General features: G+C 44.7%; 1 protein-coding gene across 3 annotated transcripts in view; it reads left to right on the forward strand.

Moving 5' to 3' along the window:
- Positions 1 to 19,710, forward strand: part of spidr (scaffold protein involved in DNA repair) — a 354,308-nt gene that overhangs the window by 246,446 nt on the left and 88,152 nt on the right. The gene's annotated exons all lie outside the window — the stretch shown is intronic.

Here is a 19,710-nt window from a genome sequence, read left to right on the forward strand (position 1 = left end):
TCCTAAAACACTCTTGTGCGCATGTTTTAACTGGGGAAAGTACCCAAGTCCTTGTGGCAGCAAAACAAGTTTTTTTTAAGTTAGATATGTTCCTGTATCTTTCTTTATTAATAATATCATGAGCCCACATTATTTTGTAGGATAGAAAGAATCCATAGGTAGGAGTCCAGTGAAGTTTGCAGATTCTGGTCTTAGTGGATGACCTAAATAAATTGTACTTGAGGTTTTCCTCTGTGGTTACAATCCTTTCTCTCAATAGAAAATAACGTCACAGAAAGCAATGAAATTAGTTTCACTTTTGTCTGCAAATGCGTAAAAGTGTTGACGTTATGTAAAACTAATCATTTGACCCTTGTACAATTGACCTATTTTTTTCTTTTAAACGTTGCCACCTTAAAATCATTTTAGAATATTTTACTATGATATGCAGAACCTTCTGTTCTGCTATGCTGTGATGTACTGTATATGATTTTCTCATACTGTATTGGACACTATTTTTTAAAAATCACTCCGATGTGATTATTTGGGTAACAAATATAACATAGAAATCGAACAAGAACTGGTAGTTGCATCTCATCCTGCTCTCCCATATTAAGTCATGAGTAGCATTAAATATAAAAGGAAGTATATTTGTAGTTGTGGGTATGTGCAAGTGATGTATATAAAATGCGATGGTGCTGTTCATGGAACATCAAAGGGTGCACTCTTTAGTCAGGATATAAATATTATACTATATAAAACACAATTAATATTTTGCTGAACTATAGGTGTGTGTTTCTCTAAGGCTACAAATTCTAATTGATAGAGTAAAGAGTGAGTGAGTTTGGACAGATGTTGCAGACACCGTGGCTGCAGTATTTTGTTTCTTTCTAATTTTTCCTTCCTCTCCTCATGTCTCCTACCGCCCCCTCACTCCCATCATGACTACCTTTTCCACTTTATGCTACTACTCAACCCCTGTGTCCTCCCCTCCCTCTTACTCTACTGTCACTCACCTCACTCTTAACCCCCCAAGAGGGAATATAGGAACAAGAATAGGCCATTGAGCCCATAGAGCCTGTTCCGCCATTCAATGAGATCATGGCTGATCTGCAGTCTAGCGCCATATACCCGCCTTTGGCCCATATCCCTTAATACCTTTAGTTATCAAAACGTTATCAATCTCCAATTTAAAATTAACAACTGATCTAGCATCAATTGCCATTTGCAGAAGAGAGTTCCAAACTTCTACCACCCTTTGTGTGTAGAAGTGTTTCCTAATTTCACTCCTGCAAGGTCTGGCTCTAATTATAAACTCTCGCAGTTTCCCGACAACAGATGTTAGGCTAACTGGCCTATAATTCCCTGGTTTCCCCCTCTCTCCATTCTTAAATAGCGGAGTGACGTGCAATTTTCCAATCTAAAGGAGTGATTCCTGAATCGAGAGAACTTTGGAAGATTATAGTTAGAGCATCTGCAATGTGCTCACCTACTTCCTTTAAAACCCTGGGATGGAAACCATCTGGTCCTGGGAATTTGTCACTCTTTAGTGCCTTTACTTTCTTCATTACTGTTATTTTACTTACATTACAGTAATTTTATTGAGTCCCTGTCCCTGATTTAATATTAGTTTCCTTGGGATTTCTGGCATGGTATCCTCTTCTCTACTGTAAATACTGGCGCAAAGTAATTATTCAACATGCCCACAATTTCCTTATTATCACAGAAACCCCACAATGCAGATAGAGGCCATTTCGGCCCATCGAGCCTGCACCGACACATATCCCACCCTATTCCCGTAACCCCACGTATTTAATCCCCCTAACACTAAGGGTCAATTTATCATAGCCAATCAACCTAACCTGCACATCTTTGGACTGTGGGAGGAAACCGGAGCACCCGGAGGAAACCCACGCAAACACAGGGCGAATGTGCAAACTCCACACAGACAGTCGCCCGAGGCCGGATTCGAACCCGGGTCCCTGGCGCTGTGAGGCAACAGTGCTAACCACTATGCCACCGTGCTGCCCTTATCATTGACAAAATCACCGCTTTCAGTTTTTAAGGGACCAACATTGCTCCTGACTACCCTCCTTTTACTTATATAATTGTAAAAATTCTTTGTGTTGATTTTGATATCCCTTGCAAGTTTCTTTTCATACTCCCATTTTGTAGCTCTTACTGACTATTCTGTGACCCTTTGCTGTTCTTTGTATTTTTCCCATTCGCCAGTATCTGTACTATTTTTTGCATTCTTGTATGCTTTTTCTTTTAGTTTATGCTGTCCCTTTACCTCTTTAGTCATCCATGGCCATTTTTGTGGCAAGTAGAGCTCTTGCCCCTCGGGTATAATCTGGTTCTGTATCACATTAAATTCTTTTTTGAACATCTTCCACTGATCTTCTGTCATTTTACCCATTAACAGATTTGCCCAGTTTACTGTGGACAGTCTGTCTCGTCCCGTTGAAGTCGGCCTTACCCAAATCTAGAATCTTAGTAGCTGTTTCGTATTTCTCCCTTTCAAACACTACGTTGAACTCGATCATGTTATGATCGCTAGTGGATAAATGTTCACGCACAGTTAGGCTGGTAACTAAATCTGGCTCATTACTAAATCTAATATGGCATGCTCCCTCATTGCCTCTAGGACATATTGTTGTAGAAAACTATCCCGAACACACTCAAGAAATTCAGTACCTTTCTGACAGGTGCTAGTCTGCTTATCCCAATCTATATGAAAATTAAAATCCCCTGCTAAAGCCACGCTGCCTTTGCTACACGCTTGTCTAATCTCTGTATTTATACAATCTAGCACTTCACAGCTGCTATCATGGGGCCTATACACAACTCCCACTTCAGTCTTAAATCCCTATTTCTTAATTCTACCCTTAAAGTCTCCAATGCCTGCTTACCTCATTATATCTTCTTTTATCATTGAAGTGATTTCATCCTTAATCACTAAAGCTACTACTCTTCCTCTGCCAATTCCCCTGTCTTTCCTGTAGACCTCATAACCTGGTATATTTAGTTCCCAGTCCTGACCATCTTGCAGCCATATCTCAGTAATGGCTACCATGTCATACCCTCCAATTTGAATTTGTGCCTGCAGTTCATTCAATTTATTCTTTATACTCCGTGCATTTGTATAAAGAACACTTATTTGGGCCATTCACCACCTTTATTCAATGATTATTGATAGTTGTATTAATTAGTTTATCTAGGTAAGTTTTTTATTTAATAAAGTACGTTATAGTTTCCCGCTCTTAGTTTAAACCGCTGTTCCGGCTTAGAGGGAAAAAAAGTAATACTCACCAACCAATCACCTACCTGCTGTCCTGTGACGTCACTCTTTGTTTTTTTTGTTGTTTTTGAATCCGCTCTCCCGATGTGCTCTGCTGCACTGCCGCCAGATTCCTGAGCTGTTTTTAAAAGCTCCGCTCTCCCGATGTACTCTGCTGCACTGCCGCTGGGTTCCTGAGCTGTTTTTAAATGCTCCACTCTCCCGATGTACTCTGCTGGGGCAGTGGGCTCCTCATGTTTGATCTATTTCTCTCCTCCCTCCCTCTTCCTAATCTTTTTGTTTCCCTCAAAGAGGCTTTGTTTACTTACAAAATTCAGATTTTTTTTTTTAAAGAAATCAAAGTAGATGGAAGAAAAATACTGTCTGTCTGCCTCATTCTTTATCTCCCTCTCCGTCTCATAGATGTTAGAATCTTTGTCTCGTATCTTTAAGCAATTAGCCGTTGCCTTTCTAATTCAACAAAACACAGGTGAGCTAATTAATTGGCTTCAAAATTCACTTGCCTTTTTAAAAATTGAACTTTTAGCATTAGGGAAAACTCTCGACACGTACACACACACAGTGACTTTTTTAAAAAACATACACACAATATAAATTTTGCCTGAATAAACTTTTGAGATTTTGCTTACTATACTATTGCCCAAGACATCATTATGTATTAAAACTAGGATTCCCAGGTAGCATACCTATTATCTCTATCCATAGAATAATGCATTTTTAGGGCACAGGACTTGAGATTTTAGTTTGCCTTGCAATCTTCACCCACGACTGTGTGGCTGTTCATGGTTCCAGCACCATCATCAAGTTTGCGGATGATACCACGGTAGTAGGCCAGATCACCAACAACGATGAGTCAGCCTACAGGGAGGAGGTCCAGCATCTCGTGAAGTGGTGCGCCGATAACAACCTGGCCCTTAACATCAAGAAAACTAAAGAAACCATTGTGGACTTCAGGAAGTCTAAAGGCGGAAGTCACACCCCCATCCACATCAATGGGGCTGTGGTGGAAAGGGTGGACAGCTTTAAGTTCCTCGGAGTCCACATCACGGAAGACCTCTCCTGGTCCCTCAATACCTCCTCTCTGGTGAAGAAGGCCCAGCAGCGCCTATATTTCCTAAGGAGGCTGATGGGATGTAACCTGTCACCCCTGATCCTCTCTAACTTTTACCGCTGCACAATAGAGAGCATCCTGACAAACTGTATCACAGTATGGTATGGCAGCTGTAGCTACTATGACCGGAAAGCCCTGCAGCGGGTAGTCAAAACTGCCCAACGCATTACCGGCACCCGGCTATCGACCATAGAGCACATATACCAGAAACGCTGTATACGGAGGTCACGGTCCATCATCAAAGACCCTACCCACCCCAGCCACAGTCTGTTCGCCCTCCTGCCATCTGGGAGACGCTACAGATGCATTCGCACCCATACGACCAGATTTAGGAACAGCTTCTTTCCCAGGGCTGTCATCCTACTGAACTCCACAAATAAACTCTCAAGCCTGCACATCTGCCAATGCACTTTATTATGGTTATGTTTATGTTAATGTATTACAAGCCAAATGTATGTTGAATGTTTAAATGTCTTATCTAAATGTACACTCTCGGGAGCCGCAAGCCTACATTTCGTTGTACTGCACTTGTGCACTAACAATGACAATAAAAGTTGATTTGATTTTGATTTGATTTGAATCAGAGATAAGATTTATTTTATTTTTAAAACCATGGAGAAGGTACCCTGGTGGCTTATTACATTGCCAAGTCTAGAACTGAGCCATACAGACTGAGTATCACAGGTTTAATTCTCTGTGCTGAGTCAGTTGATTTCAGCCTGCTTGACGGTGGGAATTAAATCATTGGTTTCAGTGCCCTGGGTCCAGGAGGGAAAAATTCAACGTGGGGCAGTGACTTCTGCTGGAAAATGCACACGCCTGGGCATCAGGATTGGGGTTGATTGTCAGCCCTCCTGTTGTTAAATAATCTTCTGCGATAGGCTCACACAGGATAAGCAGCCACTTGTGTGATGGGCCGGAGAGCAGCTGGTAACCGTGGAACTGTAACCCTTAAAAATCATCGTCATGAGGGTAAAAATGCTACAAGAAAACTGGGGCACAAATTTGCTGACAAGGGACAATATGTGCTCTCGCCTTCTGTGTGAGCATGAAATGAGAGTTAAATTGCTGCCAGCAGCAACAAATGGGTCATATATCGAAGTGGAAAATAGCATGCAGAGACCCAATTGATTTGCATCTGCTGATAAAATATAGACCTACATCTCTTTAATTTGAGTTATGTGAGGTTTTGTCAGTGTTTGAATTGCATGGTGTGCAAATTCTCATTCCTCTTTGCATTTACCAGTGTCTACGATCAAGATTTTACGCTTAAAGAGGGAATCCAGTCTGATTATTTCTATCTAACTGTTCTAAGCCATAAGAAATACATATGAGTATGTTACCAGACATGAACACATCTTGGGAATTCAGATAACATTCTCCAACTGCCCTACCCCCATTCTTGTGGTTTATAATATCTGAATTCTCTACGTTATAGCCTTTTAATACATCTCAATATAGCGATCATCGCATATCGTTTATATAATGCTATAACATTTTTATTACGTATTTTTCTTCAGTTTTGACAGCAGAAAAGATAGTTGGGCGATTGCTATACTTTTTTTTAAATTTGTCCTTTACAGACTTATCTGTTGAAATATATAGTGCACCAGGTTTGTTTTTCCTGTGGGCAGTTTTGCTGTTTCCTGCTTTGTTCTGCGAATAACATGTGGTCTGGCAGGAATATAGTGTGTGCTGTCATTTGCTCACACATGACGTTGCCTGATGCATGTCTCGGCAGATGCTGTTCATAAACAAATCCCGCAGATTTTGAGCAAGCTGGCTGAAAAGCAGTTAGTTCATTCACAGGATAGGTTTGAGAAGCTGTTCATGTGACATCAGCGCGTGACTGTGCGTAGCCTTGATGTGATGGCTGGGGGAGGCATTATAGTGTTTGTTCCTTCGGCAGCTTTTTATAGAACTGATCCAGCTGGAGCTGGTTATACTCAGCCAGTTCTGTTAAAGCAGGCTTGTACACGGGATAGTGACTTTAAATTTGTGTATGAATAGCAAAATCTGAAATGGTTTTAAAATTCTGCTAATTAATTTTAGTTTTACATTTAAATGGACATCTAATTGCAGATGATATAGACTTCTTCGTAGAACCTTTAACTCTTTGAATACTGTTTGCACTTTTGCACTTGTCTACTGCCACAGCACTGAAATAGCCCTTATCAAAGTCACAAATTACATTCTATGTGACTGTGCCTATGGTAAACTGTCCCTCCTCATTCCTTCTTGACTTGTCTGTAGCCTTTGACATGGTTGACCACACCATCCTCCTCCAACACCTCTCTTCCATCGTCCCGCTGGGTGGGACTGCCCTCGCCTGGTTCCATTATTATCTATCCAGTCGTAGCCAAAGAATCACCTGCAATGACTTCTCTTCCCGCTCCCGCACTATTACCTCTCGAGTTCCCCAAGAATCGATCCTTGACCTCCTATTTCTCATCTACATGTTGTCCCTTGGTGACATCATCCATAAACAGGTCAGGTTCTACATGTACACTGACGACACCCAGCTCTACCTCACCACCACCTCTCTCGACCCCTCCACTGTCTCTAAATTGTCAGACTGCTTGTCCATCATCCAGTACTGGATGAGCAGAAATTTCCCCCAACTAAATATTGGGAAGACCAAAGCCATTGTCTTCAGTCCCCGCCAGAAACTCCGCTACCTAGCCTCCAACTCCATCCCCCTCCCTGGCAACTGTCCGAGGCTGAACCAGACCGTTCGCAACCTTGGTGCCGTATTTGACCCTGAGACAAGCTACTGACCACATATCCACTCTGTCACCAAGATCGCCTACTTCCTACTGATACGCATATCATGATGTAGTTGAATGTACCATTGCTCTCACCTTTCCTGCCCTGGTTAAGTCATTGAACCACTTCCTACATTGTATCCATGAGCATGGCAGCACTCTCCTGCTGCTGGCCTCTTGGTGTCCCCAGCCGGCTTCTTTCTCCCGTCACTAAGGAACAGTATATGTCCCCGGGTCCTCCCAGCCCCTAGCAGCACATCCAGGGAGGCGTCACTGAACCGAGGCGCAGCCTTTGGCCTTCTGAACTCCATTCCGGCACTTCCTTCTCTCTGGCTCCCAACTTCAAACTCCTTCGGATTGCATGTTTGGAGTGTCCCTTTAAATACGGGAGTTGAAATCACATCATGCGAGCCGTCATCACGCCTGATGGCGCTAATTGGTTGGGAAACCCGGAAACCATCCGGTAATACAGTGGCTGGATTAAAAAGCCACTGATAGATGCGCTGCACTGACTTCCGTGTTTCCTGTGCGCTATTGAATGCCCCGCTCCAAGTGGGTTGCTAACTTAAAATCCAGCCCATAGAGTTTTTAAATCTTTCAAAGTTGACTTAAAATTTGATCTGATAAGTCTAATCGAATATTAGACTCTGAAATGGCACAAGTTTGAATCCTATGCTGAACTGACTAAATTTAATGCAACTGCTATTGGAAATAGTTTTACTGTCCCTTGGTAGACAACTGCAACACATCCCACTCCCTTGGAAGAAGGAAATTAGCTGGCTGGTCCTGCCTTGCAGAAGTACACCACCTACTATGGTGGATTTAGAATCACAATTAATGGTAGATGGAGACTTGTCTATCCCTGAGACTAAGGCCAGGATTTTCCCATCAAAAAACGGGTGAGTTTGGAGCATGGAGGCAGTTAAATTGTTAAAAATCCCAACCTGATCCCGCCCACTGCCGGTTTTGCTGGCAGAGGGGTGGGTGACCAACCCATTGCCGAGGGGAGTTACCTCAATTTAAATATTATAATGAGGCCGGAAGCCTCTATTTTCCCCTCCATTTTGAATTTAACTGCCTGTGGAAGGGTTTCACACAATTCGTGAAACCCTGCAGTTAAACCGAGGCGGGGACTGCAGCATCCAGGAGGTAAGTGGCTTTATACCTGGATCCAGGGTCCCTAACATACCCACCCCCCACGATTAGAGACCCCCCTCACAAGATCTCCGATCGCCTTCCCTCACCCAGCACCCCACAACGATGATGATAAGGCCAGCCACGATCCTCCGGTGGCCAACCCCAATCCTCTGATTTCACCCCCTGCCCCCCATCCCTAATGAAGAAGTACAACATTCAGCACGAAACTGTACCTTACAGAAGAGGAAGGTCCCAGGTTTGATCTCCGGTTTGCACTTAGTTAGCTGTTCTTAGCTGGCAACGTTTGGACTTTGTGTGCCTAGTTACGGGAAAAATCAACCAGAATTACGTGGGGTTACGGGGATAGGGTGGGATATGTGTTGATGTAGGGGTTACGGGGATCGGGTGGGATATGTGTCGGTGCAGGCTCGATGGGCCGAAATGGCCTCTATCTGCACTGTGGGGTTTCTGTGATTCTGTGTGTGTGTGTGAATTCTTCTACCAATTGCTATCCAGTAAATATTACTGAAAAGTACACGTGTGGATGTTGGTTTGGCTGTGATGTGCCCTACACTTGCATCTGCCTACTGATACTCTTTGTACAGAGATACATATGACGAATGGTCACTTGGTTGAGGCAATTGTGGAACTGTATCCCAACATGAATCAGCATGTTCAGAGGAGAGATGGGAAGAAAACTGAAGGGTATTCTGATGAGAGGCAGCAAAAATGATTGTATAAAGGTAATGGAAGGAAAGTATAAGAAGACAGTTTTGAAGTTAACACAACTTGTTTATGGCAAATTACATAGATGGACTTGAAATGCTTATATGCATACCAAAGGAAAATGTTTTCCATATTGTTGTAAAGAGGTTTTGTAATGGGTTTGTTTGAGTCCATTTCAAGCTGCTGCCTTGTTTGATATGTTTCACTGACTTTTCTTTGCCAGTGACCCATAGACTATTTTTTACTCACTAATACAATTAAACATAAACTTGTAACAGATATAATACACACACATTCACAATTAGTAAAAGTTTAGCTAAGATTAAGAAAAAAAAGCTGCTTGGATGGTTCAAAAAAGATTGCTACACATTTTCTAATGACTACAAAGTACAGTATAAGTTAGTTTAAAATTAAAAGTATTTTTTCCCCATAGAATAGAAACCATTTTACTTTGAAAAATGGGGATTGCACCCAGTTGTGTTGCATGTTATGATGAAAATGGACCTTGTGTGATTTTTGTGTATAGCATGCATTACTTTTACATTGGAAAAATGGTGCAAAGCCCATGTCATAAGTGTGCGAGTGTTGTGTGTAGGTGTGCATGATATGTTAAGTACTGCAATTAAAAGAAATATTTTGCGCATTGTAACAGTTGGCCAATTCATTATTTTTCCCCTTTTTATTTTTTACTCAATTTTTCATTCGATTTTTTTTCACTCCATTTGGGAAGCAGTCTGTTTCCAGGATGCTGCATTTTTCCTTCATAACCAGCTGATGGTCCATCTGACATGGCATTTTGAACCTGTGGTACTGAGTTCTAATGCACTGACACATTCTATCCTTTAGAATGTCATATTTAATACATTTTAATCTGAAATTGTCAACATTTGACCTGAACATTGTAAATTTATTTTATGCCTAATCAGTTTATTGGTGGGTACAGTTTTTATAGTGCGACAATTTAAAGTTTTAAACTTTTCGTTTGCATTGCTTGCTATATTGAAACAATCAAAGCTGTGTTTAAAAAAATATATAACCTGGATATGCTGTTCCAGAAACTGATCAAAATTAGCAATAAACAGATTTGTTGCTCGCTTTAAGCAAAGCAGGACCGAGTTGTTTTTCACGAAGAGAACACAATGTACTGGCTGTACCCAGCTTCAAGAACTGTTTATCATAATGTTCTTCCACTCTGATTGGTAGAGTGAATGGAATTGTACTCCGCCTACTCCAGCTATCCCATTGAGGCCTCTTGGAGATTTGTGGTTACTTTTGTGATTCTAGCTGCCTGTCACAGGCTGACATTTTTGACCCTGCAGGGAATAGCAGGCAGTTCCTGGAAACTAGAGTGTGTTGGGAACTGTCGCTGTAACTCTGTAAACAGAACTGCACACTCATTTAAAGGGACATGAATGAAAACTTTTCAGAAAAACAAGAGTGAAAAACATTGAAAACTATATGCAGGAATGTTACTCAGTGTGCTTTGTTGTTTCAAGAAGACTTAAGAAATTCAATTGCACATACACTTGCTGTTTTTCCCAGAAGGTTAAGTTATTTATACATCCAGGATATGGATAAATTACTTAATTATTATTTGTATATATTGGAGAGAAATTTATAGAATTTCTTCCAGTAGTGTGTTTTTGCCAAGAGCGGGCCTAAAATTCCAATTCTTTTTGGCGCACAAGTGGTGTATTTCTAGTTTAGGGGACTGCAATTTGGGGTGTAAGTGGTGCACATATTGCTAATAACAGCATAATAAGGGCCAAAGCTGTTGTCCTTGGAATTCCAACATTTATATCAGAATGGCACCTCTTAAGCTTGGAGGAAAAAAGGTTAGTTACCTACACGCCTTGTCAAAGTTGAGTTCACAAACATTGTGTGAAACATCAGCTTTGACTGAAGCAATTAGAATTTTTTTTCTCATCTGTGTAACTAAGAAAGGGTCCTGCAAGCTTTTAGTAGTTTCAGGCAGGGAAATAATTTGCCTGCGGTGAGGGTAATGAATGAAAAAGTGCCGCACGAATAAAGGGGCAAGAAAGAAAGAGCCAAGGGACACTAGGTAACTTACCTTGGCTGCTCTGGCGATGCCATTAAACTTCCTGCAATGCAAAGGTGTCCTGGGGTTCAAAGGGTTAGTATTCGCTGTCACAGGCATTTTTTTTTTATTCGTTCCTGGGATGTGGGCGTCGCTGGCAAGGCCAGCATTTATTGCCCATCCCTAATTGCCCTTGAGAAGGTGGTGGTGGGTCACCTTCTTGAACTGCTGCAGTCCGTGTGGTGAAGGTACTCCCACAATGCTGTTAGGGAGGGAGTTCCAGGATTTTGACGCAGCAATGATGAAGGAACGGCAATATATTTCCAAGTCAGGATGGTGTGTGACTTGGAGGAGAACTTGCAGGTGATGGTGTTCCCATGCGCCTGCTGCCCTTGTCCTTCTAGGTGGTAGAGGTTGCAGGTTTGGGAGGTGCTACCGAAGAAGCCTTGGCGAGTTGCTGCAGCGCATCTTGTAGCTGGTACACACTGTAGCCACGGTGCGCCGGTGGTGGAGGGAGTGTATGTTTAATGTGGTGGATGGGGTGCCAATCAAAAGGGCTGCTATGTTCTGGATGGTGTCGAGCTTCTTGAGTGTTGGAGCGGCACTCATCCAGGCAAGTGAATAGTATTCCATCACACTCCTGATTTGTGCCTTGTAGATGGTGGATAGGCTTTGAGGAGTCGGGAGGTGAGGCACTCGCTGCAGAATACCTAGCCTCTGAGCTGCTCTTGTAGCCACAGTATTTATGTGGCTGTTCCAGTTAAGTTTCTGGTCAATGGTGACCCCCCCAGCATGTTGATGGTGGGGGACTTGGCGATGGTAATGCAGTTGAATATCAGGGGGCGGTGATTAGACTCTTGCTTCTTGGAGATGGTCATTACCTGGCACTTGTGTGGTGCGAATGTTACTTACCAATTATCAGCCCAAGCCTGAATGTCATCCAGGTCTTGCTGCATACGGGCATGGACTGCTTCATTATCTGAGGAATTGCGAATGGAACTGAACACTGCGTAATCATCAGCGAACATTCCCATTTCTGACCTTACAATGGGGGGGGGGGACGGTCATTGCTGAAGCAGCTGAAGATGGTTGGGCCTAGGACACTGCCTCGAGGAACCCCTGCAGTGATATCCTGGGGCTGAGATGATTGACCTCCAGCAACCACAACCATCTTCCTTTGTGCTAGGTATGACTCCAGCCAGTGAAGAGTTTTCCCCCTGATTCCCATTGACATCAATTTTACTAGAGCTCCTTGATGCCACACTCGGTCAAATGTTGCCTTGATGTCAAGGGCAGTCACTCTCACCTCACCTCTGGAATTCAGCTCTTGTCCATGTTTGAACCAAGGCTGTAATAATGTTTGGAGCCGACTGGTCCTGGTGGAACCCAAACTGAGCATCGGTGAGCAGGTTATTGGTGAGTAAGTGCTGCTTGATAGCACTGTTGGCGACAACTTCCATCACTTTGCTGATGATTGAGAGTGGACTGATGGGGCAGTAATTGTCTCTACTTTCTACTTTCCCACCCTATCCCCATATCCCTTGATTCACTTAATGTCCAAAAATGTATTGATCTCAATCTTGAAAATACTCAGCAACTGAGCATCCTCAGCCCTCTGGAGTAGAGAATTCCAAAGAATCACGCCCCTCTAAGTGAAGAAATTGAAAAATGGGCGAACTAAAGCTCTGAATGAACCACCCATTGGAGTGCAATGTGAATTTGGATCAAAGAATGAGCCAAAGGAAAGAACCAAAAAGCCACACCTGGGACTTTCCTCCACCATGCTGTCAGATCCTTGCCCTTTCCCCTCCCATTGCTGACAGACCTAAGAAATCAGTAGTGAGCCAATACCCACATTCCACCCCGCCCCAGTTCAGCCCAATCTCAGGTTCCCTATCCATAGTGCTGCTAAACCCCATTGCCAACGGTGCTGCCAAATCTAACGACTATCTTCCTAGTGCTGCCAAAGATCAGGACTGCTGTCAGTGCTGCTAAACCCCATGACCTCTTCCTCCCCCCCCCGCCCCTTCCCCAATACTGCTAACTATAAGGTACCTACCTTCAACCTGGTACATTTTGAAAAGCATTCTTGCCTTTGTGTTATCACCTTTGAATAGCTAAGGGAAAGAAAGGGTAAAAGAGTGCATGTGACATAAAGGCCATTCATTAATCAATGAATACAAGAGTAACAAAGGCTACTGATCTACAGAAATGAACAATCCAAGAATTGAAACCCTGAAACATGGATAAAAATCCCAGAATACCATGTAATAAAAAACAGAATTTGACTTATTCAGTCACTGTAAATCATTGGCCCTGGTCATATAGCATTACACCCTATCGTTATAAAAGAACAGATCCTCCAACTCACCAAATATAGGAGACCTATGTATAATCTGTATATTAAAGCGGTGAGTGGTCTCGCGATTCGAATGGCATTACACATATAACTGGCACTTTCAGAATAACTATACTTGACCAATTAAAAGTTTAATTCTCCCCTCCCCTGAGCAAGAAGTCTGCCATCAATTCTTCCCAGCCCACCTCCACCTCAACCCCCAACGGAGTAAGTTAGTGGCTTTAACCACCATCTTCAGATGCAAGTTTTAAATTAATGAATCGAAAATTGGGTCGTTCCTTCGTGGTTGTGCACTCCAACCCGGCCCATTTTCCCAATATACACTGTGCCCAGGTGATGCAGTGCACCACACCACAGACCCAGAAAAATCTCCCCTATATTGTACAACTCCACTGTTTTGAAATCAAGTCTCATTATGCAGTCTCCTTCTCAGACTCATCTGTTCCCAGGATATTAAAGCTATGAACTCCTCATTTCAATTCAGGCCTTCTCCCAACCAGCTTTATTCAAAAAGCAGCTTCTATAAACAGGACTTGCCTCGTGAATTGATTCTTCACGTTTTTGACAGTGCTGCACCAACAATAATGCAGCACTCCCTCACTACTGCACTGAAGTATCAGCCTGGATTATGTACTCAAGCCTCTGGAGTGGGGCTTCTGACTCAGAGGTAAAAGTGCTAACCCTGAAAAAAGGCTACACCTAGTTAACTAGTAAACACATAAGGGGAAAAATTCAGTTGCTTTACGCCTCCCGTTAGTGCCCTAAGAGGGCGCAAATGGGGCACAAAGCAACTAGCGCCTGGGCACAGCGCCGCCAACGCCTCCCGCGAAATTCAGCCGGGGAACATAGGGTCTGATGAAAGGGAGGAACTGAAAGAAATCAGTATTTGTAGGGAAATGGTGTTAGGGAAATTGACGGGATTGAAGGCCGATAAATCCCCAGGGCCTGATAATCTACATCCTAGGGTACTTAAGGAAGTGGCCCTAGAAATAGTAGATGCATTGCTGATCATCTTCCAACATTCGATGGAATCTGGAACAGTACCCATGGATTGGAGGGTAGCTAATGTAACCCTACTATTTAAAAAAGGTGGTAGAGAGAAAACGGGGAATTACAGACCGGTAAGCCTGACATCGGTAGTGGGGAAAATGCTGAAGTCCATTATTATCTATATATATAAACCGGTATGTCTCTCTGTCTGTCTCTCTCTCTGTCTGTCTCTCTCTCTGTCTGTCTCTCTCTCTGTCTGTCTCTCTCTCTGTCTGTCTCTCTGTCTTTCTGTCTGTCCGGCTATACAATCAAAAGTTATAGAGCGTACCTACACATATGTTATATCAAAAGAAAGCTTATCATTAGGGGACTCTCGTAGGCGTATTTCCTTTTTCGTCAGACAAAAATTGTTAGGACAGTATACAAAAAAGGTTCAAAAATCCACTCATTAGCGGTTCACCAATCCTACCTGTCATTAGCGTTGACTGACGTGCTGCTTGACCAATCCTACAGTTCACTCACCTGATGGTTGACCAATCAGTGCGTCACGGGCGGGTCCTAATCCTCCAATCTCCCTAAACTTCGCCGCCATTTTTTTAATCCCCACAGGGACAGCACCAACCAAACAGACCCCCACATTGCGACTCCGTCAGCTGCAGGTGAGTTTCCACACAGCGGGCGGGTCATCGGCAGCGGCCGACCATCAACCGCGCGATCCGCGGGGCAGCTTAGCTCGGGTCCGTCTTGCCCCGAGAGCCCGGCCGCGCCTCAAGCGCTAGGCCCGAGACACGCAACCGGCGGGCGAGCTGCAGCTGCCGGCCGTCAACCGCGCCATCCCCTCGGGAGCTCAGCTCGGGGAGAGGGAGGGAGAGAGAGCGGGGACAGACACCGGCAGGCACACCGCGCGCCCCAAAATTGCCCTGGCAACGCCGGGCACCCCCTGCTAGTTATATATATAAAACGGTCCGTCTCTCTTTCCGTCTTTCCCTCTTTCCGTCTGTCCGGCTATAAAATCAAAAGTTATAGAGCACGTCACCCGCGGGGGAGCTCAGCGGCAGCTGCCGGCCGTCAACCGCGCGATCCCCTGGGGAGCTCAGCTCGGGTCCGTCTCGGCCCGAGATCCCGGCCGGCCCTCAACTGCTAGGCCCCGCACGGCCGGTATCACAATGGCACCAGGCCTGAGGCGCTAGGCAGGGAGAGGGGAGGGAGGGACAGAGAGAGGGGGAGGGACGGGAGGGAGGGACAGGAGAGGAGAGGGGGAAGAGGGAGGGAGAGAGAGAGGGGACAGACACCGGCAGGCACACCGCGCGCCCCAAAATTGCCCTGGCAACGCCGGGCACCCCCTGCTAGTAAAAGATGTAATAGCAGAGCACTTGGAAAACAGTGACAGGATCAGACAAAGTCAACATGGATTTACAAAAGGTAAATCGTGCTTGACTAATCTACTGGAATTTTTTGAGGATGTAACTGGTAAAATAGATAAGGGAGAACCAGTGGATGTGGTGTATTTGGACTTTCAAAAGGCTTTCGATAAGAAATTAGCGTGTAAAGTTAAGGCACATGGGATTGGGGGCAAGGTATTGACTTGGATAGAGAACTGATTGGCAGACAGAAAGCAAAAAGTTGGAATAAACGGGTCTTTTTCCGAGTGGCAGGCAGTGACTAGTGGGGTGCCGCAGGGATCGGCCCTTGGACCCCAGCTATTCACAATATATATTAATGATCTAGACGAGGGAACTAGATGTAATATCTCCAAGTTTGCAGGTGACACAAAGCTGGGTGGGCGTGTGTGCTGTGAGGAGGATGCCGAGAAACTCCAGGATGATTTGGACAGGTTGGGTGATTGGGCAGAAGCGTGGCAGATGCAATATAACGTGGATAAATGCGAGGTTATCCACTTTGGTGTCAAAAACAGGAAGGCAGATTATTATCTGAATGGCAATAGATTGGGAGAAGGGGAAGTGCAACGAGACCTGGGTGTCCTTGTGCACCAGTCGCTGAAGGTAAGCATGCAGGTGCAGCAGGCGGTTAAGGCGGCAAATGGTATGTTGGCCTGCGTAGCGAGAGGGTTTGAGTACAGGAACAAGGATGTCTTGCTGCAGTTGTACAGGGCCTTGGTGAGACCACACCTTGAATATTGTGTGCAGTTTTGGTCGCCTTATCTGAGGAAGGATGTTCTTGCCATGGAGGGAGTTCAGCAAAGATTCACCAGACTGATACCTGGGGTGGCAGGGATGACGTATGAGGAGAGATTGGGTCGATTGGGCTCATACTCACTGGAGTTTAGAAGAATGAGAGGGGATCTCATTGAAACTTATAAAATTCTGACAGGACTGGACAGACTAGATGCAGGAAGGATGTTCCCGATGGTAGGGGAGTCCAGAACCAGGGGTCACAGTCTAAAGGTAAGGGGTAAGCCATTTAGGACAGCGATGAGGTGAAATTTCTTCACCCAGAGAGTGGTGAACCTGTGGAATCCTCTACCACAGAAGGCCAATTCATTAAATATATTCAAGAAGGAGTTGGATATATTTCTTAAGGCTAAAGGGATCAAGGGATATATGTGGAGAAAGCAGGGACAGGGTACTGAATTTGGATGATCAGCTATGATCTCATTGAATGGCGGAGCAGGCTCAAGGGGCCGAATGGCCTACTCCTGCTCCTATCTTCTATGTTTCTATGACGGTAACCGTTAGTGCCCCCCTCACGCCCCGACTGCGATCTTCGGTATCGCCCCCTGACTTACCACCGGACACTATGTTCGGAGGGCCTACCTGCGGCCAGGGCAGCGCTAATTAAAGGCGAGGTGCCGAGCGGCCATTTTTGTTGCTGGCCGCCTGCCGCCGCCTGCCAGCACCTGCCCCTGTTGCCGTCCCCGGCCTCCTCAGCACCCCCCTCGGGCGACTGTCTGTGTGGAGTTTGCACATTCTCCCCGTGTTTGCGTGGGTTTCCTCCGGGTGCTCCGGTTTCCTCCCACAGTCCAAAGATGTGCGGGTTAGGTTGATTGGCTATGATAAATTAACCCTTAGTGTTAGGGGGATTAAATACGTGGGGTTACGGGGATTGGGTGGGATATGTGTTGGTGTAGGGGTTACGGGGATCGGGTGGGATATGTGTCGGTGCAGGCTCGATGGGCCGAAATGGCCTCTATCTGCACTGTGGGGTTTCTGTGATTTCTGTGAACATTATATAGAATTACATGGAATATACAGCATTTGTTAAAGTTACCTCACTTATCTGTTTTTTATATAATTTCAAATATAAACTCCAAGCAACTTCATTCATAAGCATAATAAATATTAGTTGGATATGTAGGCTAGTCAGACCCCAGCTGAGGCAATTTTTTTTCATTTGTTCCTCGGATGTGGGCGTCGCTGGCAAGGCCAACATTTATTGCCCATCCCTAGTTGCCCTTGAGAAGGTGGTAGTGAGCCGCTGCCGTGAACCATTGCAGTCCTTGTACTCCCACAGTGCTGTTGGGAAGGGAGTTCCAAGTTTTTGACCCAGCGGCACTGAAGGAACGGCGATATATTTCCAAGTCAGGGTGTTGTGTAACTTGCAGGGGAACTTGGAGGTGATGGTATTCCCATGCGCTTGCTGCCCTTGTCCTTCTAGGTGGTAGAGGTTGCGGGTTTGGGAGTTGCTGATGAAAAAGCCTTGGCGAGTTGCTGTAGTGCATCTTGTACATGGTGCAGACACGGTGCACCGGTGGTGGAGGGGGTGAATATTTAAGGTGGTGGATGGGGTGCCAGTCAAGCGGACTGCTTTGTCCTGGATGATGTCGAGTTTCTTGTGTTGTTGGAGCTGCATTCATCCAGGCGAGTGGAGAGTATTCCATCAGACTTCTGACTTGTGCCTTGTAGATGGTGGAAAGGCTTGGGGGAGTCAGGAGATGACACACTCGCCGCAGAATACCCAGCCTCTGACCTGCTCTTGTAGCCACAGTATTTATGTAGCTGGTCCAGTTAAGTTTCCTGTCAATGGTGACTCCCAGGATGTTGATGGTGGGGAATTCGGCGATGGTAATGCCATTGAATGTCAAGGGGAGGTAGTTAGTCTCTCGCTTCTTGGACCAAGGCTCTAGCTGGAGCTGAGTGGTCCTAGTGGAACCCAAACTGAGCATCGTGAGCAATTTATTATTAAGTGCCGCTTGATAGCGCTATCAACGACACCTTCCATCACTTTGGTGATGATTGAGAGTAGACTGATGGGGTGGTAATTGGCCAGATTGCATTTGTCCAGGACATACCGAGGCAGTTTTTCAGATTGTCTGGTAGATGCCAGTGTTGTAGCTGTACTGGAACAGCTTGGCTAGAGGTGCGGGTAGTTCTGGAGCACATACCTTCAGCACGACAGCTTGGATGTTGTCGGGGCCCATAGCCTTTGCTGTATCCAGTGTGCTCAGCCGTTTCTTGATATCACCTGGAGTGAATCGAAATGGCTGAAGACTGACTTCTGTGATGGTGGGGATCTCAGGAGAAGACGGAGATGGATCATCCACTCTGCACTTCTGGCTGAAGATGGTTGCAAACGCTTCAGCCTTGTCTTTTGCACTCCCGTGCTGGGCTCCGCCATCATTGAGGATAAGGCTATTCATGGAGCCGCCTCCTCCTCCCGTTAGTTGTTTAATTGTCCACTACCATTCACGACTGGATGTGGCAGTACTGCAGATCTGATCCGTTGGTTGTGTTACATTTTATCCATTTTTGAACAATTGTTAAAAATTGTTACATTTTATCTGTCAGGCTTCTAAAACGGTAAGCCTGGTGCCACTTGAGTGCTATTTTCTGATTTGCTTTAATCTCTTACTGTTTTTCAGCCTTGGTGCTTTTGCACACTGGATCTTGGCTCTTCACCTTTGTTCCATGATTTTAAGAAAAATGTCACTAGATACTGATTGGGAATGGAAAGTCAGGCTAATTTTTTCTTCCCTCACCCAGGATCACTGAGATCAGTTGTAGCACTTCCATTTTTGCCCCAACTGAAATCCAAGGAATTATGTTTAATTGCTCCATGTGCCACCCATATATGCCACTGGTCCGCCCTGACATTAAAAGATTACAACTGAAAAAAACCTGTTGATAACTTCCAATAGTATTAAAATTAGAATACTGACAGGCTTCTCATTTGTATCCTCTCTCTAGTGCTGTCAACAGGGAGTTATTGCTGGGACTTATGGCAGGGGCAAGTCACATCTGATTTTACTTTTCCCCATGCTGTGGTGTGTGTAGCCAAGAGAGGAGATTAAACTATTGTGTGCAAAGTGATGTAACCTTGTCATCAACAAGATAGAAGTCCAGCTAT

Source organism: Somniosus microcephalus, chromosome 7 (genome assembly GCF_052327205.1).
Source record: "Somniosus microcephalus isolate GS21.2 chromosome 7, FLI_Smic_1.0, whole genome shotgun sequence".
NCBI classification, from domain to species: domain Eukaryota; kingdom Metazoa; phylum Chordata; class Chondrichthyes; order Squaliformes; family Somniosidae; genus Somniosus; species Somniosus microcephalus.